The following is a 7918-nucleotide window of genomic DNA, read 5'->3' as shown; positions in this document are numbered from 1 at the left end:
AACATCAAGAAAGCAAAAGGTCATTAAAAAGACAAGAAAAAAAGAAAAGAACAAAATGGATGTCAGAAGAGACTTTGAACCTTGCTATTGAATGTTGAGTAGCTAAAGTGATTGGAAGAAATGATGATCTAAAAGAGCTGAGCAGAAGATATCAAAGTACGGCTTGAGAAGACAAAGTAAAGTGACATATGCAAAGACCTGGAGCTAGAAAACCAAAAGAGAAAAACACACTTGGCATTTCTCAAGCAGAAAGAACTGAAAAATAATTCAAGCCTTGAGTTCTCAAAAGCTAGTGAGTTTACTAGAGTTCATTGGGGTTAGATGCCTCGGTCTCACCCCAGAGAACCTGGTTTTGTAAGATTTGTGATGAAGTGTATGCATGGCCTGGCCATTCGGGCCTCTTTAGAAAATTGCCGCCTCAAAGTCTCGAAGAAGAAACTAGCCTACAGGGTTCATAGCTTACATGAAGTACAGCCACATCCACTCTGAGACCAGAAAAAGTAGATGATGTCCAAGTACTCTACCAACCATTCTGATCAGGGCCACAATAAGTTTTGTCCCCCTCATAGAACAGGATGAAAACACAGAACAGAACCAAAATTCTTTTTTTGGAAAACAGGACCAATTTAGGATTCAACCAATATTCAACGGAGAGAGGACTCCCTAAGAATATTGATCTGAGATATGCTTTCAACTTTACATTGAAACCATCCTTTGAGATCACCTTTAAGTGAAATAGCAGATTGACACAAACATACTACCCATGAATATGTCATTAGGTGCCATTGAGTCAGTTCTGACTCATAGCCACTCCATGCACAACAGAATGAAACACTGCCCAGGCACTGTATCTGTGTGTTCCACTGCTACTCATAAGGTCTTCAGTGTGTAACCATTCAGAAGTAGTCCACCTTTCCTTCTTCCTAGTCTGTCTTAGTGTAAAATTTATCCACCATGGATGACCCTGATCACTGCACACAAGCCACCACAGTACAACAGACAGAACCATGAGAATAGTGCTACATTAAAAAACAAAACAAAACTACATGAGACCAAAAAGTCAACAATTACTCTAAAGCAAAGATGAGAAGAAAAGTGGATAGGGAAACCCAAACACTGAAAATGAAACAACCAGATGACAAAGAGAATGTTGACACATGAAAAATGTAATGAATACCATTGAATAATATGTGCAGAAATTGTCAATTGGGAACCTAATTTGCTATGTAAACTTTCATCAAAAACAAAAAAAATATTATTTTAAAAAAGAAAGCTAGGTCACACCCACTTCCCGCCCGCTGACGGCCCACCAAGTACGCCTGCCCGTTGCTGACCTGCCCATCTTTCACCAGAGCTTGTGAACATGGCGAACCAGGCTATCAAGTGCAAGGCTGCAGCAGTGTGGGGACCTGGAAAGCCACTCTCCATAGAGGAAGTAGAGGTAGCACTCCCAAGGGCTCATGAAGTTCAAATTAAGATGATTGCCACTGCAGTTTGCCACACCGATGCCTACACTCTGAGCAGAGCTGACCCAGAGGGGTGTTTTTCATTGATCTCGGGTCATGAAGGAGCTGGAATTGGAGAGTGTTGGTGAAGGAGTTACTAAGCTGAAAGCTGGTGATACTGTCATTCCACTTTACATCCCACAGTGTGGAGAATGCAAATTTTGTCTAAATCCTAAAACAAACCTTTGCCAGTAGATAAGAGTCACTCAGAAGAAAGGATTAATGCCAGATGGTATGAGCAGATTTACTTGCCAAGGAAAGACTATTTTACATTACATGGGAACCAGCACTTTTTCTGAATATACAGTTGTGGCAGATATCTCTGTTGCTAAAATAGACCCTTCAGCTCCTCTGGATAAAGTGTGCCTGCTGGCTTGTGGCATTTCAACCAGTTATGGTGCTTCCATAAACACTATCAAGGTGGAGCCTGGCTCTACTTGTGCCATCTTTGGTCTAGGAGGAGTTGGATCGGAGGCTATCATGGGCTATTAGGTAGCTGGTGTATCCCAGATCATTAGTATCGACATCAATAAGGGTAAATTTGCAAAGGTCAAAGAGTTTGGAGTTTCTGACTATATTAACCCACAGGATTTCAGTAACCCATTCAGGAGGTGCTTGTTGAGATGATGGAGGGAGAGGTGGACTATTCCTTTGAGTGTATTGGTCATGTGAAGGTCATGTGAGCAGCACCGAAAGCATACCACAAAGAGGGGTGTCAGTATGGCGGGTGGAGTAGCTGCTTCAGGTAAAGAACTCTCTACTCGTCCATTCCAGCTAGTAACAGGCCGCACATGGAAAGGCACTGCCTTTGGAGAATGGAAGAGTGTAGAAAGTGTCCCAAAGCTCGTGTCTGGATATATGTCTAAAAAGATAAAAGGTGATGAATTTGTGACTCACAGTGTATCTTTCAACCAAATTAGTGATGCCTTTGACCTGATGCATGCAGGAAAAAGCATTTGAACTGTTGTAAAGATTTAAACTCAAAAAGAAAATGTGTTCATCCTTGTACCTCAGTCTTTGAGGTCCGATGGGAACAGCCAGACTGGCAGGGAAGTACTCTTCCAAGTTCACAACCTCTTAGACTTTAAGTAACCTCCTCTAGGAATTACTGTTTTCTGTGTAATTCTTAAATCTCTGTAATCAAGGACAAGACTAATATAGTCATAAATTCATTTTCTGAACTCTTCCTTCATATAAATAATTGCTAGCTCATTAAAGAATATTTGACATAATAAAAACAATTTTTACAAAAAAAAGAAAAGAAAGTTACTGCCTGACCTAATCAGTCTAGCATGAAGAAGAAAAGGCAAGCTATGATTTCATAACATCCATGTTCACTTAAGCTCAGTTAACACCTCGTAGCAGTTACCAAGAAACTCAATTGTTCTGGTTCCACAGAAACTCCTCATGGACTTGGATGAAGTAACACTTGTGTCTCAATGAGTGGATATTGTCACCTTGGTTCCTGCTTCACTACTTTTGGTTGACAACCAAGGGTGGGACACTGTGACTTTGATGAGCATCACCCACCATACTCTGCCTGTGATATGCTCACCATCAGAACACCTTCCTGGTGACATCTGAACCACAAAAAAAGAGGAGGAACTATCTCTTCCCTTTCTTTGGCCTCCCTTTGGAGGAAAGACATCAAAAAATAGAAAGTATCTTAAAAAGAAGAAAAAGTGTTGTTATCCAATCAAAGTACCCTATTGAAATAAAAAGCTTTTTATGAAAAGCAAGTAAGTCAGCAGTTTGGTGCATTATTGGGAGCATTGAGCAAAATTCACAGGAAAGGTATAACAGTTGAATGCCTTGCTCAAAGCCTGGCAGACACAGGCAACAGTCTTACACCCTACATCATACTTCCATGCCATCCTTCTCTGTAGGCACTGGGCCTTAAGCTACTGGTAAGAGGTGGAAAACTACTGACTATGCAATGTGGTTGAGCCCATCCACTTTTATATTCAGCCACCAATTATCTCTGCCAAGAAATGCCTGAGCACTCACCAGGTACTGAGTCATGCGACTGGTCCTCCTAGGGAGATAAGACATGACCTTTCATCAAGGACCTTTCACTTGAGTTGGAAAACAAAGGCTTAAAATACCCATTGCCACCAAGTTGATTCTGACTCAAAGCAGCCCTAAAGGACAGAGTACAACTGCCCCCAATGTGTTTCCAAGACTGTAGTCTTTAAGGAAGCAGACTGGCACACATCTCTCTCCTGTGGAGCAACCAGTGGGTTCGAATAGCCTACCTTTCAGTTAACAGCCAAACACTTAACCATTGCACCACCGGGGGCTCCTTAACAAAAGCTAATGATATTTAAAAATGCTTCTCCAGCCTCCTGTACATCTTCATAATAGCATGAAAACAATCAATTATTTGTATAATTATTTCTCTACCAGACAGTAGATGTCAGAGGGTAGAAATGCTATCTGTTATATCTTTAAGATATACTGTAGGTCTTTAATACATGTCTGTGGAATGAGTGAATGAATCATCAGCTTGGTTGAATCATGTGTGGAGTGGAAAGAAATAAAGGGAGAGTAGCTCTGGTAACGTAGTGGTTATGAATCAGGCTGCGAACCGTAAGGTCAGCAGTTCGAAACTACCAGCTGTTCTGCAGGTGAAAGATGAGGCTTTCTGCTCCCATAAAGATTTACAGCCTCGGAAACCCTGTACAAGTTCGCTATGAGTCTGAACCGACTCCATGGCACATCACAACAACAGCAACAGAAACCAAGTTCTAGATATCTGAGGGTCTTTAGTTCTACAGAGTTTGGAATTTCTCCTTCAGACAACAAAGACTCATTAAAAGTTTCTGAGTAGGGGAGTCCCATGGACCCTTGTATGTTTTGGGAAGATTAACATGGCAACCAGGTGGACAGATCGGAGAAAGGAAGGATCTAAAGATTGAGCTGTCCTCAGAAGGGCACAGGACTTGATGTGCACCCCTACGAGACCCTCTAGGAACCTGTCATAGACAAGAGCTGCATGGTTGGGTTTTCAGTTACTTCTACACTGGAAAATAGTCCTAGTGGCACAATGGGTTAAGTGCTGGGCTCCTAACCATAGATCAGTGGTTTAAATCCACCAGCCACCACAAGGGAGAAAGATGAGGCTATCTGCTCCCGTGAAGATTTACAGCCTCAGAAACCCAAAGAGGCAGTTCTACGTTGTCCTATAAGGTCGCTATGAGTCAGAATGACTCGCCAGCTGTGGGTTCTGCACAGAAGGCTGTGGAGCTGGAGCTGTTCCAACATACCAGAGAAAATGGGTTGCATCAAGGCATTGACTGTACGTGTATGTGTGCCTGAGCACCTCCACCGGGAGTTTAGGAAAACATCGCCTGGCAGCACATTCCTTCCCATTAACTCTTTCAGGACTTAGAGGTATCATTTAATTCCTAGAAGAGCTCATTTTCCAAGCACGCACTCCAGTGCCCCGAGTTAAAGGGTGCGTAACTCTCTCGTGGAATACTTTACTCACTCTGGCTCAAAAGATGATTATGATTAACATTAGTCCTAACAATAGCAACAATAATAAAAATGCTTCTTGGGGGCAACCACATTGAAAGCAATTAAAGCCTAAAAGAACAGAGTATTCAGGAACAACTAGCCCCGCAGAAAGGAAGGATATAAATGTATATATATATTGTTGCTGTTGTTATGTGCCATTGAGTCGGTTCCGACCCATAGCAACCCTGTACAGGGTTTCCAAGGGTGTAAATCTTTACGGGAGTAGACAGCCTCATCTTTCTCCCACGGAGCAGCTGGTAGTTTCGAACCGCTGACCTTAAGGTTCGCAGCCTGATTCGTAACCACTACGCTACCAATATATATATACATATATATATATTTTTTCTTCCTTTCTTTAATATTTTTTCCTTAATTCTTTGGGTTGGGTGGAAATCACCACTTAGGGTATCAGTTTTAAGGCCATGTTCTGGAGCTATTTCAAAAGGACAAGTGGGGAGAGGTCTCCAAAGCACTGTAAAATAATGGATGGTGTCTCTCCTTAGACAAATTTCTGATAGAAATATAATGTGAGCCACAGATGCAAGTTTTGAATTTCTAGTAGTCACATAAAAAAAATAAATAAATAAGGAGAACTTAATTGAAACAATGTATTTCATTTAATCAAATATATCCAAAATATTATCGTTCAACATGTAATCATTGAAAAATTATTAATGAGATATTTGAAATTCTCTTTTTTTTTTTTTAACTCTCTCGAAATCTTCAAGATCTGGTGTGTATTTTGTACTGAGAGCATATCTTAGTTCAAACCAGCTGCATGTCAAGCGCTCAGTTGGCGCATGTGGTTCATGGTTGTCCCAGAGGGCAGTGCAGTCAAGCCCATCTAGGAAGATGAGTTGCTCATCCTGGAACACTCACAGGCCAGCTACTTGAAGAGATCCCTTCTGAGCATGGCTATAAAATGAACCACAAAAATTCAATACTAGGAAGCAAAATAAGGGAAAATGTCCAATCCTTGTCCCTCCTGAGCTATGTGAACTCTCTCTTCGTGTAAAAAAGCTCAATCATGAAGGTAATGCTGGGGCAGAGGTGGAGAAGAAAAGTGTGAAAGTCCTTCATCAGTTGTGAGGTTCAGATACTGTGTGGGATATTGCCAATCCAAGTCATGCTGTTATGACTGTGGCAGTCAATGAGTAGACACAAGACAGGCTCAGGCAGAACCACGAGAGGAAGAGGAAATGAGGCAGGCAAGAGGGGATTTATTAAACCTGAATCTGGCAGTGAGGGATTATCGACTTCAGGGCTTCCTTAGAGATGATCCTGCCTACCTTCAGCTCATGAAGCTTGCCAAGTGAAGGAAGGAACCACCAACTACAGGAGAGATTCATCTGAGAGATGAAAGGAATGCTACTGAACAACCCAAAAGGAAGAGCAGATTTGGGTGTCATGTTAAACATGAAGACACAGTGAGAAACAAATTCACCTGGGGCCACAGCTGTTAGGACTGCCGCTCTAACCAAGAGGCCTCAGTTGGCTTGATAGTCTCTTCAGTTTTCATTAATAACATCTGTGAAGTCCAGATACACATTACAACATAAAATAACCTTGAAAACATCATGCTGAGTGAAACAAATCTGTTACCAAAGGACACATATTGTATGATGCCACTTGTATGAAAAAGGCAAATGTATAGGGACCAAAGTTTATCAGTGATTATTGGGAGAGGGAGAGAAGGGAAAAGAGACGTCTTAGCTTAGGCTGTCTTCACAGACTTTCTATGCTCTGAGTCGGAAATACTGTCCACTGGAGGCAGGTTGCTCTCTCCTAGCGGATGGCGGAAATGAAGTCTACAGCTGGCAAGAAAAAAGGTGCTGAGTTTCTGTTAATGGTGGGAGAATCATCTGGAAATGGATAGTAGAGATGGTTGTGCAGCATGAACAAAATCAATCTCACGGAATTTTATATGTAACAATGGTTGGATTAATAAAGGTTTTCATATATAGTGTTTACCACAACAAAACAAAAAATTACATTTGTTTTATATACACATTCTAAATTAAAAAGTCCAATTACGTCAGATGATTCTAAGCGATTAAATGTGACAAAGAGGTGTGTAAGAGAGGGTGGCTGTCTGATTCCCCAGTTCTCTGTATCACTGAAATGAGTCAGCTTGGAGACTCTGAGTAATTCAGGGCAGGGCCCTCCACTCGGGCTGGTGCTTCCTAAAGACAACTGGGAGCTTTCCCAAATTTCACAGGTTCAAAGGGATCCTGACACAGGTAAAAGTGTTATGCCACTCCCAGCAACTACAAGATTTGCCTTCTGCTGCTTAGGAGGAATCTCCTGGTCAAAAGCCAATTGGCTAAAGAAATGCTTGAAAATCATGCTTATACTGAAAGTAGAGTCCAGGGTCATGGGGCATTGACCATGGGGACAGAGAGACTGCAGGTCAAATGTCAGACTATACTGTCACAATGACACACGTTTAAGCCTGGCAGGACATGACTCAGGTGGCCCCCCTCATGCCAGTAGACACATTAGCCATTTGGAAAGCTAGTGTATTTAGATAGTTGTCTGTCTTCAGGTCGGTTTCTAAAGAAATGACACACTTCTAGACTTTGGGGTTGGGAATTACTATGTGACCAACTTCTTAAATGCCTGAAGGAGATGGCTTGCGTTCTGGGGGTCACAAACAGAGGCCCACCCAGGTTGTGTTAGCATCTCACCCATCCCAGGAAGCCACACATGTGGTTGACAAGCAGGAGGGACATGTGTTCATTCCAGGTCTGCCCCCGCACCCTTCCCTCGCACAGAGGAAATGGCCCATGCGTGGAGATCAGAACCTCCTAACTCCTCTGGAGCTGGGACAATCTGTGCTCTCTTCACGGGCTGTCTTGCTCTGAGTCAGAAAGGCTGTCCACTGGAGACCTGTT

At 42.3% G+C, this 7918-nt stretch overlaps 1 pseudogene; it reads left to right on the top strand.

Moving 5' to 3' along the window:
- Positions 1-1354: 1354 nt before the first annotated feature.
- On the top strand, positions 1355-2483 carry LOC102815798 (annotated as a pseudogene).
- Positions 2484-7918: the final 5435 nt, after the last annotated feature.

This window comes from Chrysochloris asiatica, unplaced genomic scaffold, assembly GCF_000296735.1.
Source record: "Chrysochloris asiatica unplaced genomic scaffold, ChrAsi1.0 scaffold00027, whole genome shotgun sequence".
Taxonomy (NCBI): Eukaryota; Metazoa; Chordata; class Mammalia; order Afrosoricida; family Chrysochloridae; genus Chrysochloris; species Chrysochloris asiatica.
Note: the sequence above shows the minus strand (reverse complement) of the source record. Positions and strands in the feature narration are given on the sequence as shown.